We start from the raw sequence: 16,660 nt of genomic DNA, 5'->3' as shown, positions 1-16,660 counted from the left end.
GGTATTTACACCAACTCGTGCACACATCTGCAAAGCCCTTCCAGTCCAAGGGAGAAGGCAGACACACAGGCTGGCAGGTATGCCTGCTGGGAAGGGCACTCATAAGCCTATGAGATGCAGCAGGGGAATAAAAAAGATAAAATGAGAGATCAAAGGAGGGCACAGAGGGAGAGAGGAAAAGTTGCAGCTACAGACAGACTAGCAAAACATGAATGCCACAGGAGAAAAATGGAAGCAGCAAAGGGAGTGTGTCAGAACCAAGTAAATCTGGCAGCAACATGGTAATTACTCTGGCTTTCCCAATGGAAAGGCATTTACATCAGGAGGATTTTCTTCGGCAACAGGACAAAGCATTCATTCGGGTCTTGCATCTACAGTTAGTGCTCCTAGCCAGTGCTCCCAGCACACAGGGACAAGCTGGGCCACTGGGGAGGGAGGGTGGATGGGTGACAGGGATCCAGCTCTCTGACTTGCCACAGCTTTCCTGCAGGAAGCTTTATACCCCTCAAGGGAGGGAACAGGGGCAGTCTGCCAGCCCTCCTCACCAGGTGCCAGGCAGAAAAACAATGACTGTGTTTTTACAACAAACGTCCAAAGGCTTCCAAGCCTGTCTGAAAGATTTTTGGTGGGATGTGCGTGGGGATATTATTACATCTGAGTTGTCAGTAGCATGGCCATCCAGATATCCATCTTCCTCCTCCACCGTGTCTGACCACCAGATAGACGGTGGCCACGTCTGCTCACTCAGGATGATTAAAGCGGACGGTCCAGGGTTTGATCCAGCTTTTCCCAGCCCAGGGTTGCATCCACACAATGCTCCCTCTCCAATAAAAGGGTCTGGGGGTTGGTTTTTCCCAGTACATCTTACCCCAAACCAAGACCAGTCACTCATTTAAAAATTCACCCTGTTTTATATCAGTACAACATTCCTATACAGACAAATTTATATTTTTATCTTGAGTGTGGCCATCCCACCCTGGGAATTTACATGGCATTGCTTCACAAAGATACTGGGAAGATGAAACAGCACATCAACATCTCATCTAATGTGGTAGAGAGGGACAGAGATAGCCCTTAATTAAGGTGCCCAGCAGCAGCTCTCTTGTCAGCAGTCACAGGGAAATAGGCATCTTGATTTTCAGCATTCCCCTTGTGCTAAAATGCCCTCCTTAAGCAGCTAAAAATGCTCTTTAATTGATGAGGCAGACACTAGGAAAGAGGCCAGGTGATGGATCAGATCTGCAGAGAGAATTTGGAGAATTCAGCTCCTCTCCCACTGAATCTGCACTTCATAAAAATGACAGTCTTGGGCAAGCTATTCTAAGTTAGAAACAAACAAGCTTTGGCATAAAGAAACAGTGGTAAATAAAACCCTTCCTGTTTGTTCATTGACATATAAAACATCTAGCAAAAACTTAGCATGACTGATGCAGCCACTGACCATAGAGAGGAAGCATTAAGGGAAATAGCTACCAATAAACACCCAGCTCGAATACCCACTTGGTCTGATGTGTTTACCACAGCCCTGAACCCCACAGGCTGTGTGGCAGACCTTCAAAGCAAGACGGTGGTGGCTGCATTTCATAATCTGCATAAACATGACATTTTGGAAGTGAAGCCTGTGAAAGATTTGGCTCAGTGTTGGTTAGGCTGAGCTGCTCATCAGCAAGCAGGGCCTGGGATAAAACCATAAAGTCACTTCCCATGGGCTACTGGAGAGTCAGAAGATGTGACAAGCTTTTGAGCACCAGGTTTTCTCAGCTCCCACCTCCATGAACCATGCCTTACTTATGCGAAGCCAACCAAGACTGGGGAACGCTCCCACGGCTGTTAAGCAACCTCCATTCCCACTTAGAGCTGGACTGGTCCCTCTGGAGAACTGAAGAGCAGTAGAGAGGACAACACTGCACTAAAGCATTCCCTTTGCATGCACAGGGAGCGAAAGAGTCTGAGTGTATCTGGTCTAGGCAGCGTGCACCGAATGCAGGCACGTCAGAACCAGCCCATTAATAGCCAGTAAGCTCTTACTTGGTGGCCTCCTTTGGAGAAGGAGGTCAGGAGGAGCTTACGTCAGACTCAGCTAGAAGTGTCTACATGCATGACTGAAGGAAGAGGCTCCTGGCTTGTGACAGGAGGCCAAGTGACTCAGTTGTTGTGGGTGAGGGTAACAAGAGAGAAGGGGATGTGGTTAGGGAACAGGGTGTGAGTCACCAAGGAAGCACATATGTTGATAACAGCTGGATAAACTCAAGGCAGAGACATAAGGTCTGCTCAGGAGAAAACCCGTGCTGATCTGGGAGCCAAAAGCCAGGAGACAGCAAGCCCAAGGACTAGTGCAACAAAGGCACTTTCATCTGGTGTGAATGACACATAGGGTACAAGGAATGGGCTCTCCAAAAGTACCACATAGCTCCTTGGGTGCATCGGAGCACAGACCTGCAGTGATTCTTTTGCTCTGTCCATACCTTACTTGAAGCTTTGCTCACCTGCTCCAGCGCCTGCCACGACCACTTGATTTGGGACATTGTCACCAGAAAGCACTACCAACCAGAGGACTTTTGCACCGTGGGAAGCCAGAAATGAGCTATAGGTCTCAGAAATGCCCATGGCATTGATCCTGAAGCTGCTGAGAAACTTCAAAGAGGGAAACAGTCCAGAATGTTCACCATGGAGACCAAGAAAACAAGGCTGCAAATGTAATCACCAGGTCCTTGGGACACTGATGGCATTGCTTAGCCCTCCATGTTTGGTTGTGCCTACAAGGCTGGAAGGCCAAAGAGGAGTGCACACTGTGGACAGGACTCTTGCTGGGTCCTTTGCAACACATTAGTTACCACCATGCAGAGGACATACAGCCAGCACCCAGCACCCAGCATGGGATTGGGCCTCCCACTCCTAATTCCTGCTCTTCCACAGACTCCATCTGGCTCCCAGCTCCCATCAGCACCCCTGCCCATGTCTAAAATCTCCCTGGAAACCTACACACCTGGGAGAAGGGTCAGCTCCAGCCTGCCCATCCGGTTGGATCTCAGTTCCTTTCCTGCCTCCCCAGCAAATATTTAGAGGCATGGGCTCATCGCCTAGGCCAGTTTGAAACTCAAGAAGATCGGTGCTGACTAATGAGACATGTCATAGTCACAAGCCTGTTTCTTTGCATCCATCACCACTGTGGCACTTCCCCTACAGCGGGGAAACGAGGGAGAAGCAGAAACAGCAGCTTTATTCCTCTGTGACCTTGTGGTCTCTTCGGGACCCCGGTGCTGCCCACGGCTCTACCATGTGTTGGACCAGCCAGTGTCTGCTGAGGGCGGCAGCTTATTGAAGGCTCAGGGCACTGCAGGGCATGGAACGTGCCTTCTGTTGCTCATGGTGGAAAGGAAAGGAAAGGAGTCCTCCTGTGAAAGGACGAGGCAGGCGATGGGCAGAAAACTCCATGGAGACCATTTTTTGCACAGAAACTGGGGGAGACCAGTGCAATTCCAGACAACAGGGAAGTCACAGAACACCCACGCAGCTCAGCTGGGGATGCACGGGGATGCTGGTCAGCTTCTCTACAGGGAAATGTCACTTTACAAGAAAACCCATCTTATTTCTGATTAATCACGTCACCTGGAGTGGAGCTGCTGAAGGAACACAACACTCATTCCAGGACATACAGCTGGAAGAGAGCAAGGACCCACATACTCATCCTAAAACTGCCTAAAAGAGCCATTGAGGCAGTTTGTAGGGTGTGAGAACCTGAACTCCAGGACACAGCTGTACACAGAAGCAGCACTGATGTTATCTCCCCATGATTCCGTGGCAAGGTCAAAGATACCCATAGCTGGGAGATGGGCCTAAAAGCAAGCATGCTTGAGGAAGACCACAGGAAACTCGGCTTTCCCCTAATGCCTGTGCCTTCGGGTGCAGTGTGACCACATCTGTACAGCTGTGTCATCCCAAACACAGAATCTAAACACTTTCATTGCCAGGAGGTTTCTTTTTAGTCCTGTGTTTCTGGATGCTGGGACCTGAAGGACTAAACATGAGATCTCACAAAATGCATGACTTGTTGACAGTACAAACATTCTATCCATACTGGGCACATTACACCACTGTTCTCCATGCCTTCACTTGACAGAGGAACGAACCAATCAACATGTGGCTTTGAGCAGCGAACCATTTAGTCACATATTTCGAAGGCCAGAGATTACCCACTTGCTTCCAGAAGAAGCTGCTAACAAACCTCTTCCTAAAATCTGCAACAAAGCAGAGGCAGGTTCTGGTGTGCAAAGTTTCTCCTCTCCCTAACCCTCCCAGAGCCATAGGAGTGAAAAGCTCCCAGCTCTGCCTGTTGCTATTGCCTGTGCAGGCATCACCGTGCAGCCAGCCAGGGCCACCTCTCCCAGGTACCCCAAATGTCCATTGGGGGCTGTCATGCTCCCACCATCCATCGGCCACCCAAACTAACTGCCTGCTTGGTGCGTTCCTGAAGCCTCTGTTCAGTTTGAGCAAAGGAGGCTCGATTACTTAAAAGAATAATTGCATGAAATGGTACACAATGGGGGTGAATTACTTTATATCAAGCTTATATTTGCCAATGTGTGCTGTGTACTGTAAATGAATATTTGATTATGTTAACAACCCTAGTGGAAAAAAGAGATTTGTTACTGCCTTTGAACTGAATACAATATCTGGTGCCTGCATGTTGCAAAAAACCAGATCCTCCCTCCAAACACTCAGAAGCAACAGGAACCACGATTCTGCTTTGTGGGCCCTCAGCAAGGGTTGGTTTAGTTTTATCAAGAAAAGATTTAAAAGATTCATTAGCTAGTGCCTTCCCATAGGGGTTTCCCAAACACATCAAGGATGCCTTTGCTTACCAGTGTTAGTGTCAGCTGCTGCAGGTGAGGCATGGGGGCTAAACACAAAGAGCTCTGAAGATATGCCAAAGGATAACACCAATTAGGATGTCTTGTTACAGGGCAGAGCAGTCTCCTTGGAAAGCCAAGATGTGCTCTGCATGTTCTGTTAGGTCCAAAGAGCTCATTGCTTTGCTACAGAAATTCATCTGTGCTCAGAGCTTGGCATCAATAGCAAGCCCTATGCCAGGGCATGTCCCAGGCTGGGTTCAGGAAACCCCACGGGGCAGAGGGACTTGTGAAGCTGCAAGGACACCGTTCCCAAGCAGGCAGCCTGCTGAGAGTGCACTTCTTACCCTGTTCCTTATCCACTCCAACCCAAAGAGAACTGCTGCTGAGCAGCCCCAAGCCTAAACCTCCTACAGAGAGCAATGCAACCAATGCAGTGATGGTGGGGCATCAGACCATGGAGGTGCTTACTTCTGGCGCTGGAAGCACTCACATTAAGAGTTAAGCAAGTTAATTACGCCAGCATTACACTACTCCACAAAAGCGATGTAGGATCATTTGCTTGCCTAGATAGCCTTAATGATGCTCCTGTGTGGCAAGCTGGGAAGGCAGCTACCAGAGAGTTTACAGGTTGAGAGAGACTGGAAATGAAGCCAGATAAGATTGTTAGAGGAGATATATGTGCACGCAGACAAGTGCATACACGCAGAGATGTCACAGTGGTAAAATGAAACCATCAGGGTGCAATCTTCTCTTTCTTGCCAGTCTTCAGTTTGCCTTAGGCATGCCTTCACACCAAGACACTAGTTTTTCTGGGTGGGAGTAGCTGTATGTTGGTACAGTGCTTTCATGGCATCATTAATGTCCTCACTAGGAGGACAGGAAAGAGACTGCTGAGTTCCCAGCCCATGCCTGCTCCATGTGCAGCCCATGTTAACCTGTCCCGTGGCACCGTGTCCTCATGTGCTGATCTTTTTCTCTTCCCAATATCCACAAGAGGGGCAAATGAGAGGCAGAACTGTACCTGCATTCCGTTTGCTACTTCCACAAGCCTACTGTTTAACATCCTTCCCTAGGACAGGCTCTCTACTGCCTGTTCCTCCACACCACTTCTACTGAGCTCTTCCTAAGCTATAAGCAATGTGCTGGACAAGGTCTAATAAAAGCCTTGTACAGAGGCAGCATTACTTCCCTCTCTGCTAAATGCATCTCCTAGGATTGCACTAGCAACATCCGCCTGTGCCTATAGTCATCCTGCAATTAGTTGCTACATCACTTCCTCTTCCTCTGGTAATTCACATGGATGAGAGTCTAGCAAATGGGAGAAGTTTTATTAATAGATCCAAAACCACTACCTGAGTTATGATATCTCACACCACTTCTTGCAACAGTCCCCAAGGTCACTCCGTCCTTCCTGTGTGACATTCAGATCCTCTTCCACATTGGCAGTACTCTCAACTGTCTCATCTGCAGAAGTGATCCATACACTCTTCCATGTGTGCCCAACTCATTACAAAACCATACTAATGAAGACGGGTTCCAAAATGCATCCCTGAGCAGTGCTGTTCACTTCCGAACACATCCTGTTGACTTTCTTTCATCCTGTCTCCCACCTACTTGAAATTTCTGTAGCAATGCTCAAGCTTGCTCACTTCATTAGAAAGAAAAAAACCACGTATCAATAAAAGGTGATAAATTACTTTGGCTTCGTCTCTTTAAGCTTGTGATATCACTTAGATGTTCAGCTGAGCTGTTCACATGAGCTGAAAACAGTGTCATAGCTTACCTTGACTAAAATCAAGCCTTTCCATCTAAGCATTCTTGCCAGTAGGTCAGAGAAACTAAATACAAGGGGCTGGGTTTCAAACAGGACGTCTGTCCACAGCTCAGATTGTGGAGGTGGGTGGAAGTACCTCTGTGTATACGGATGTGTAGGAGTCAGTGACGCTTCTACATTTGAGAAAGAAAATTCTACGTTAATGAACAATTTTGCTTTTAAAAGACTAACATGCAGCTGGGTCTATAAATGGAAAGTAATGGGTCCCATTCCTTTGGCACAAATGCCCAGTGATGCATTCTTGCATGAAGAACGTCTCTGGCAGAGCCAATGTCACCTAGTCCAAATTAGAACAGGTCCAAAGCTCAGCTAAAAATCAAGACAAATCTGTCTCAGGCTCATGATATCAGTGATAAGCAATAATACGGATTACTGTTTCCAGCAAAACTAACCCTATTCTTCAAGAACAGGAGAACCATGTGTGTCAGGGAGCAAAACAGCAAGATCTTGACTGCTTGGAAGTCAACAACACCACTGATTTCCACAGAGCCAGAATTCCTCACCCCAAACCCTCCAAGATTAAAATAGTGACATCTAATAGAGGCTTGAGAGTTCACATCATCCTCCCATTGACAGCATACAGCTGCTGGACTTGCTGGATGCAAGTCCTTCCCCCAAACTGCATCAGCACACAGGGCCACTGCAGACATCCCTTGGAAAGCAGGGAGGGAGAGAAGCATGGCTGGACATGGCAGAAGTGGAGGTTTCACACAAGAGCAAGCAAATGCAAGACCTCTGCATTCTCATTAAGAGATAATTTCCCAGGAATGCATCATGGGAAATGGATGCTGTCACAGCACCGTCACCCCAACAGCATCTATGTATCTCAAGAGGGTCACTGCTGGGTCCTGCCTCAGGCATCACTTACTGCTCTTCACTGCTCACCCACAGTCATCAGCAGGAAATCCTGCTACATGGAGAGATGCTAACTCAGCATATTGGAGGCAAAAGAGAGATGATGACCCTTTAAAAATGCATACACCACTTTGCACGAGCTTTCTAGGACACACATGACCTCTGTGCTCCATGTAAGGCAATGCAGATGAAGGACTAAGAGCACTTTCTGCCTCACACGTCCCACAGACTAACAGTGTGTGCACATCCTACTGCTGTGATTCACTTACACTCAGTCACCTGCGAAAGTGCAATAACTTGGTTGGTTTCCAAGTTCTGCCTAACTATGCCGTGGTGTCAGACAACACTGGAAATAATTTCTGGAGACAGGGAAGCAGTTGCCATAGGCAAACTTTGGTGCAATAAATGTCTGGTGAAGCCACATGAGAGTCAAAAGCCAAATCAATTAGAAGTCAAGGGTTGATGTCATTCTTAGCTTTATGGGAAGTTCTACCAATTTGCACTAGAAAAGACCATGTCTTCTCAAGAAGCAATACAAAAGAGTCAGGATGGAGAACAGAACCCAAAAAGTCAATATCTGCAAGTTAAACCTGAGCTGTTTCCTTCAGGAGGCACAGAGATCTGGCAGGGGTACTCCCAACATAGTCCTGCAGCAGCGGTGAGGAGCCTGGGGCTGCGACCTGTGGTCCTGCAACCAGCACCCACTGCAAACCCACAGCATCTCACAAAGCGGCTCTGACCTCACAGGGATGTGTGGTTTATTCCCATTTCCAGAAGAGCAGTTGCTATGGCAATACAAATGGCTTGCATTTCTGAATGCTTCCTCAAGGACATCCATTAAAGAGGCTGATGATCAAGAGAACAGAGGGATGTGGCACAGCATGATGGCTCAAACATGGAACCAGTAGCTTTAGAGCAAGACCAGGTGTCCACCATTTAATGCATGGACATGCTGGAGTACAAGAGCCTCATCTTCCTGCTCCCTCCACAGAGACAGCTGCTTGCACGTGCACCACCGCAGAGAAGATCCAAAGAGGAAAACTCTGTTACTGGCATTTTGTCACAGTTGCGGGAAAAAACAACCACACAATCTCACCAAAAAAGAAAGACCTTTTCTCCAGAAGGTACTAAAATTGAATCCCCTGTTCTCATTTAAATGGACAAGGACATTCAGGCAGCATTCGCCAAGTTTCCTTCTCCAAAAGAGACTTAGAGAAAGTCCTCTGAGGGATAATTAACTGGCTAAGAGACAGGAAACGAGGATAAAAATAAGTGGAATATTTCCACCATGGAAGAAAATTATTTGCGAGATCTGTTCTCGTGATTGCACAGCTCATTACAGAGTTACTCACAAGCATGTGTTTGGATACCTGGCTACCACCAGGAAAGGGAGAGCTCCTAAGTCCAGCACGTCATCTGCGGGGAAAGGACTCAGCGGCTGCTTGGATGGTGACCTGGAGAAGCTACCTGCTCCTGTCCCCACCTCTGCTTCGGTTTCCCCATCCTACCTGCAGGTTGAGAGCAGCACACACACAACAGCACGTGGAAACCTCCTGGTGAAAGAGGATTCAAGTCAACTGGGGACACCTGAAATGGTCTGGGAAGGTGGCTTCAGGACTAGACCCTGCTACCCTCCAGCAGGACAGAAAATGAAACCATTGCCATGGGCTTCCAGTGTTTGAGTTTTCAAGAAGGTTTTGCTGGCTCTGTGCCTCAAGTAGGGGAGGATCCAGTTCACAGAAGATGCCTGACTAGAAGCTGTGAAGAGAGGCAACGTGGATTTCACATGGTTCCTACTAGCAAAAAGCAACTGGGGCAGAGCAGTGATTTTTTTGAAGGCTATGAATATTAATAACATGCCTGCAAAGTACAGGCACTAGCATGCCCTTATTACAACACCGAGGGAAATTACCTGCCCAGCCTTTGGCTTGGCATTTGTCTGTCCTCATCCAAAGCAGCTGTGTAGGAATTGCATTATAGGTTCTTAACGACAGATGGCAGAGTGGGGACAGGGGCAGGAGGGAGCACTCCCAGAGTGGGGCCCTCTACCTCACCATCTGTTCTGGGGAGAAAAGGACGTGTTTGGGATGACTGCAACCCAATCTTCCCTCCTAAAAAGCAAAACTCACTCTGCCATCTTTGCAAGACAGAGATGGCAGCGAAGCTCTCCCTAAGCAAAGGCTAGAAAGTGCAGGGGAAAAAGGTGCTATTGGAGGACTCAGCTCTATGAAATGCATGCTCCGGTGGCATGGGGAGCTCAGAGAGGTACTGAACCCACAACCTTGTGTAAGCAAGAGGTGGGACTCAGTGTCCTATCCTATATGTAGCCCAGAGAAAAACTTAAGTGCCCCTTCCCTTGCCAGTGACTCCCTTAGTTGTTGCTTGGGCAGTCACTGTGATCCCTCTGGGACTATCACCCCAGAACTTTCACTGCATGCCACCAGCATGGCTGAGCCACTGTGTCCCTGCAGCTAGACTGGTCTACCATTCTTTGCTCCTCCCTTCTGTTTGCTTAGTGGGTGATGTAGTGGCTGCCTGCGTTAAAACTGCCTGGAGCCAGGGTGTGAGGAAAAAGAAACAACCCCTGACACCTGTCAAATCACTGTGCTAAAACCAAAGGTAGCCCTTCTGCTGTCACTAGAGCAGCCTGGGACCCATAGCCACCCAGCTCCAATCTGGTTTGGCTCAACAGCTCTGCCCTTCACTTCAGCCTGAAGTGACCAAGCCAACAAACACAAGTTACACACACTTCCAGGAAAGTCACAGGTATCTTCCACCATCTGCTCTTTTTTTCCACCACATACCAGCAGACAAACAATTTAGCAAGAGCACCATTTACACTCACTGGGGTCTGCCAAGAGTCTGACCAGAGGTGATCGATCCATAGTGGAGAAGACGTACACCCACAGACATCATGATATCTCTTGCTCTAGCTACCAAACCACTCATTGCAACTCTCCCAAACCACTTTAACCGAATGCTGCTAAGGACAATTTAAAACAGGAAGAAATCTGACCAGTCCCACAAATTTAGATCCATTTAAGCTTCCCTGAAGTGCAAGTGCTCCCCTTTAATTATTATAGCTGCTGATGACTCTGCTAGGATCACAGAAAGCAACTGAGTCCTTGGCAGGACCGTAACAGTCCATGTGCTCAGAGCATGGTTTCACAGAATGTCTCTGCACCAACTCAGCTTGATTTGAAAGCCAGCAAACCCAGGAAAAGATGCCAAAGAAAATCCTGGCCATGAAGAGACTGGGGCTGCTGGGGATGAGGAGAAATCAGCTCAAGTGGTCACTGGTGTTTAAGAAACATCTGCAGCAAACGCAAGGCACTACAGATCTGCAACGACAGCTGCAGAGGCCAGGCATCAGGTTAAAGAGAAGAGCACATACATATCCACTGGAAATAACCTACAATAAAAAGTACATCCAGACAGGCCTGAGCAATGCCCTGTCTGCAGCACGAGCAGAAAAGCAGAAGGGGAACCATTCCCTGGCATGCTCCCAGGCTGGGATAACAGACAACAAAACAGCTGCCAGGGTCAGGAGCATCACTGAGCATTGGAAAGGGACCGGAGGGGGTCAGACGTGGGCTGTGGGTCAGGCAGAGGCAGCGTGCCAGCAGCATCCTGCAGCCAGCACCACGCCGGAGTTTGCACAGATTGGAACATGGGCAGGCAAAGGTGTTTGTATTCAACCCATGCATGTTTGAGTAAGTGATTCTCAGCTGAGTGCTGCGTGAGGGAAAGGTACGTGTTCATTATGCTGTTGGAATTTAAAAACAATTAGCAGTGCAAATATTGGTTTGAAACCTGCTAGGTTTGCCTTTTTTTCTTTTTTTTCCCCATCCATCACAGTATCCAGTAAGTAATTTCTCAAAAGTCTTTCCTCTGGGTGTGAAGCTGGCATCTTGCACAGCCTTTGCCCACATATTAATCATCATTCTTGTCACTCTCACCTGAGGCCCCTGTTATCTGCCTGGCTGCAGTCTCTGCCGGCAGCCAGCGGTGAGAGGCCGTGGTTCCCCTGTTTCCCTCCTACACCTCCTTCACGAAACTCCTGTTCACCAGCTCGTGCTGGGAGAGGGGATGCTCCACCTCTGAGGTGTTCAGAAATGTTTGTATCAGCGGGAAAAGATAAAATCAGTCGGAGAAGAGCCACACATTTGAGAAACTGCACACAAGCGTGATGCAAAGTGATGCTGCGGGAAAGCTTGATGTGGGGATGGTTGCATAGGAAAAACTGCATGGGCCACCCCTGCCTTGAGAGCAGTGGCAAGGCAAAAGCACCTGGTAAGGGACAGTGCGGACAGCAGAGATGCTGGGAGGTGGCAATGGCAAAGCTGAGACCCTGGCCAGGCTAGGAAAGGTGACAGCGGAACCTACAGCAAGAAAACTATAGCCCTGGAACCACAGTCTGCCTGAAAAGACCACAAGAAACAAAGTGCATTTGCTGAATTTTGGGGATGGGAAGCTGGAGAGACGAACATTTGTGTAGCTTCTGTGCCCAAGCCACAGGCAAGTGATGTGCTGCCATGAAACCCTGACACAAGTGTGATAAAATGCCAGGAAAAAAACAAAGCCCAGAAGGAGGAAAAGATATCAGCAGTGCTTTTATAGTGCAGTGGACCATTAGCAACACTGGGGTTTGGATGTGGAAGGGTTCTGGTATGGAGGAGAAGAAATCTTCCTCTGCCAGTGAAATCTCAGTTGCAACAAATAAGCAAATTCCATCATTCAGCCCCAAAAATTCCCAGCCTGCAAACATGCGCGTTTCTTGCTGCCCTGCTGTGAAGTTCCGCATCTTGCCTCCTCCCACCCACCGGCTGTCTCTCTGGTACATCTCCCTTCCTTTGTTCTGAGCCTGCTTCAGCAAAGGATGCTCTTCCTCCAAAAGAGCTTCCTCCAAACACTTTGCTCCTCTCTGCTAAGAAATGGTTTCTGAGGATCAATCACTTACGAAAGTTGCTGTTTCTCCAACCTCTTGCTCTCCAGGTTCTTATTTTCGCTCAGTCCCTGGACGAGCTGCCTTCCATTCTCCATCTGCAAAGAAAGATGTACTTGAGCAAACTTCAGCTGGCATGGGTAACCCCATGCCAGTAAGGTTAGTGGAAGTGCAAGGGTTAAGACAGGCTAACTAATGGGAATGAAGTAGAAAATCCTACTATTTTCTTTCCTGCCCTTGCTGGAAAATATTTGCCTACTCTCCTCTTGACTTGTATCAAAAACCTTGCAGGAAATAAAGCTGTTCAAAATTATTTTTTCTGGCTGCAATATTTTCTAACAGGTCAAAATACTGGACAGCAGCAGACACTTCTTCTTTCCCCCTCCATATCTGGCATGACAGTGTTTTACCAGCCATCACTGATAAAGCTTTTGTCTCCTTCTTCTCTGATCCACCTCAGGATGCCCACCATCAGAAATGCTTTGCCCTCTTGCCATCAGCCTCCTCCCAGATGTAAACTGGGGCAGAACAAAAGACCAGAAAGTATCTATGGGCAATTCTTGCACTCTCTGTGCCTCCTTTCGAAGGGCACTCTGAAATTAGCTTGCCAACTCGTGTGATCCACACAGGCCATCAGATTTTTCCAGTACTTACAAGAGAAAAGTTGGAAAGTTCATTTTAAAGGAAAAGCAGTGGGATGGCTCACTCCCTGTGTGCTTCTTCCCCTGCAAAAAGAAGCCATATGGCAGCTTTTAACTGCACTTACTGTGCTGGAATTACACGGCCTTCTGGGTTTCTTCTCCAAGACTGCCCAACTGTGCAATTGCCACCAAGCTGCCACCTGTCTGCCTGGCAAATGCTGTCCTGCTCCCTGGGCTCCAGCCTTCTGCAGGCAGCTCCATTGCTGGGTGGCTGCACCCTCAAGGCCCTGCCTTCATCTCACCCCAGGTTTTCTTGAGCTCACCCCTGTCTGCATTAAGCCCATCAACATTTAGACTCATCTGGTGTCCCTAAGGATCCTAGACCCAGAGTCAAAGAAATCTGGCCACACAACCCTACAAAAAACACTTGAAACACCCTTTGCATGTGCTTGCTGCTGCGCAGCTTGCAAATTCTGCAATGCCTGCTCTCTGATTTCTTTAAGATGTGAGAACAGAGGCAATTTGGGCAGCTCTGCCCATGAAACATCTCAGGTGTGCACTGAAGAGCAGCTCAGAGCAAACCAGGGCTTGGTACCTCATTGCTAACGGGTCAGGCTGCTGGCTCAGAGCTCAGGCAGCTCCTATGGCAGAAGCCACACAGTGTCACAGGCAGGCAGTGACAATCACTGGAAAGCTCAGGAATATTTTACAGGGGTGAACTCCTTTTCAGCCTTCTACACCTCAGATTTAGGGTGGCCTAGCCTTGTGTGACCTTCACAGGACTATTAGGTAGGAAGGCATGTTGCTGCTGGTACCCTCCATGCCCCCAGCCCTCCCATAAGCTGTTCTGTAAACCAGCATTTTGGTCCAGCTGCTTCCCATCCTTCTCAGATCCCTTCAGGTTTAATGATACGCTTATTGTGTATCATTTAGGACAGGAGGCTTGGGAATGATTTTTTCCCCAAAATCTCTCCAAACTGGGTGAAGTCACAAGCAGAAAAAGCCAAAACAAAAAGCCAACAAACCCAGCCATGAGTTTAAGGCAACACTAACGTCTGTTGCTTCCACATCATATCGCGTTACGCTTGATGCCCACACCCCAGCTCAAACTGTGCCAGCTCTGCCATACAAAGGCTTCTTATGGGAAGAAATAAAAACTTGAGAAAACATCCCTTCTTGGAGCAAGAAAACACTCCTTTGAACACAAGTCGATGCTAGACGTGAGGCTTTGGTGCTCAGGGCTTGTCCTGTGTTCCAGGAACCCAGCAGAGCTCCCCACCGAGTGCTCCTCATACCCATCCCAGTGTGATGGTGACATGCCTGCACAGCTCTGCCAGCTTGATTAGCAATACAGCGCTTTGGTGTGGGCTGAACACCATGATCTCATCTGCACCAGGAGGACATCAAAGTGACCACAGGGTTCCTGGCAGCCCTGGTCAGCAGCTGGTCAGCGAGAAGCTGCTCTTCTCATTTAGGTTACTTCTTGAAGCCAGGCATGTTGAGAGGAGAGCTGGTGGATGACCAGTTTGGGCACCTGTACCTCATCATACTTCTCCAGCAGAGCCACTAGCAGCCAGATCCAATGACGTGATGTTCACAGACTTCAGTAGCTGAAAACTGCAGGAGAAGAGAGCCCCATCTGCTTTGAAAATAAATACAAAACCAGAAAACATTGTAAGGGAAGCCAGGCAGGTGTTAAATCACAACAGCAAGTATCTGCCTTATGATCTTGTCCACACCAGTGTTAATGATAAAATCCAGGATCCTGCTTTCCTATCAAAGAGAAGAAAGCTAAGAAACTATTCAACATTACAACCCAAGCAGGGAACAGGGTTTGTGACCTTTCTGCTGTGCTGGGTGGGACAGCAGGAAAAAGCTACAGGTATCCACTAGAAATACAGATTTTACATAATTAAGTTAAACGGTACTGAGATTTCATAGGAAGAAACAGATGTTTGGTATTAAATCCAATATAGTTGGAAGGTGAGGCTCATGTCAGTCTTGGAAGAAAAGATCTATGGTGGGTTTATCTGCAGCTTAAACAGATCACTTTACAAATTAATCCAGGTTCACTCTCCAAGGCTACCCAGCCCTGAATTACTACATGGTGGACTGCACGAGCCTGACGAGACTGGGGTTGTTTGGCTCTGATGTGCCACCATGTCAGTCCAGGCTCTGCCTTGGTGTCCCACGCATCCCCTCTGCTTCGGTGCTGGCAGCGGAGCAGATGGCCCCAGTGCTCGTGGTGATAACACGGACCAGGCTGGACCTGGCAGAGAAGGGAGAGGAGTACAGCAGCTTTAACACCAGCTCAGCTGCTAAAAAATTGCCTCCAGCCGTCTTCACCCTACAAAATACTCCAGCTGCAAGCTCAGGCAAGCTTAGCTGGAGAGCAGGCTGTGACTTGTGCCAGCTTGAACTGATCCAGCCTCATGCAGGGGGACCAGAAGCACGCATTAGGCAGCTCCAGCACAGAGAATGCCCCTTTTCCTCGGTTTCACTTGTATAGTTGGATCATCAGGGCTAAGAATTCCTGCCCCAGACTTGCAGAGGGGCCACAAGCAGGCACACAGTCAGATGATGTGAAGGGAAAAGAGAAGCCACTGTTGCAGGGATGCTACCGCCCAGCCCTCCAAAGAGGCGATGTTTAAGCAACATTGTGCAGAATTTCTGCCAAACACTGACAGTATGCAGCATGCCACAGGATCAGGGGCTGGTTCACAGACAATGCTAAAAGACCACCCATTAATTCAACTCGCTTTGCGAAAAGTTTTATTTTTAGTGCTTCTCGAGTGGTGCCAGACTGGCAGTATTATAAATAGAAGACTTCTATTTATCCTACAGTCTAGGTACCGCCATGCTAAGTCAGTTTTGCGACCTCAATAAATCCAGATTAGGTGCTCTCAAGGATGTGTCACCATACAAATAACATTTCCTCTTTGCATTCATACGCACAGCTAGGGGGATGGATTATGCCAAGGGGGGGTGCTGCCCTCATAAGCCAGCCTGATGCTTGCTGATCTGTCTTGATGCGATACAGGCTGACGTTCAAACAAGACTCAGATTCAGATCTCTGAGCCGTATCTAAAAGACTATTACATACCTTGCATTTTGGGGTGAAAAGCCTATGACAAAACTAGCAGATGAGTGTCTGCCTTGATGTCCAGCACAGGGAGCATCACAGTCCATCCCTGAATGATGGTCAGATGCTGGTGTGGGCAGGATGCAACCGGAGAATGAAACTGCAGTGTCCTTGCCCACATCAGCCTCACATATGGTGACAAAAGAGCAGAACTAGGAGTCAGAATAGCTCACTGCTCTGCAAAGGTGGAAAAAGGGAGGCCACAGGAAATAAGAGTCCTATTTGGTAGAATAGCTTACAGCCTATTGCTAAGATGTTGCTTTTCTACCAAGCTGAGTGTCAATAACTATTAAAACACTGAAATGATTCTTTCCCCCTTTTTTTTTTTTTTAAAAAAAAAAGAGAAAATAACCCCTTTCCAATTTGCTTCTATTTCTTTTGTCCTTTCAC

At 48.0% G+C, this 16,660-nt stretch overlaps 1 long non-coding RNA gene across 2 annotated transcripts in view; it reads right to left on the bottom strand.

Annotated features, from left to right (window-relative positions):
• Positions 1 to 12,961, bottom strand: part of LOC139828453 (uncharacterized) — a 40,386-nt gene extending 27,425 nt beyond the window's left edge. For both annotated transcript variants that reach the window (XR_011740057.1, XR_011740055.1), the window contains exon 1: positions 12,503 to 12,961. This is a non-coding gene — a long non-coding RNA (uncharacterized lncRNA). The remainder of the gene's footprint in view (positions 1 to 12,502) is intronic.
• Between the last annotated feature and the right edge of the window lie 3,699 nt (positions 12,962 to 16,660).

This window comes from Patagioenas fasciata, chromosome 7 (assembly GCF_037038585.1).
Source record: "Patagioenas fasciata isolate bPatFas1 chromosome 7, bPatFas1.hap1, whole genome shotgun sequence".
Lineage (NCBI taxonomy): Eukaryota > Metazoa > Chordata > Aves > Columbiformes > Columbidae > Patagioenas > Patagioenas fasciata.
Note: the sequence above shows the minus strand (reverse complement) of the source record. Positions and strands in the feature narration are given on the sequence as shown.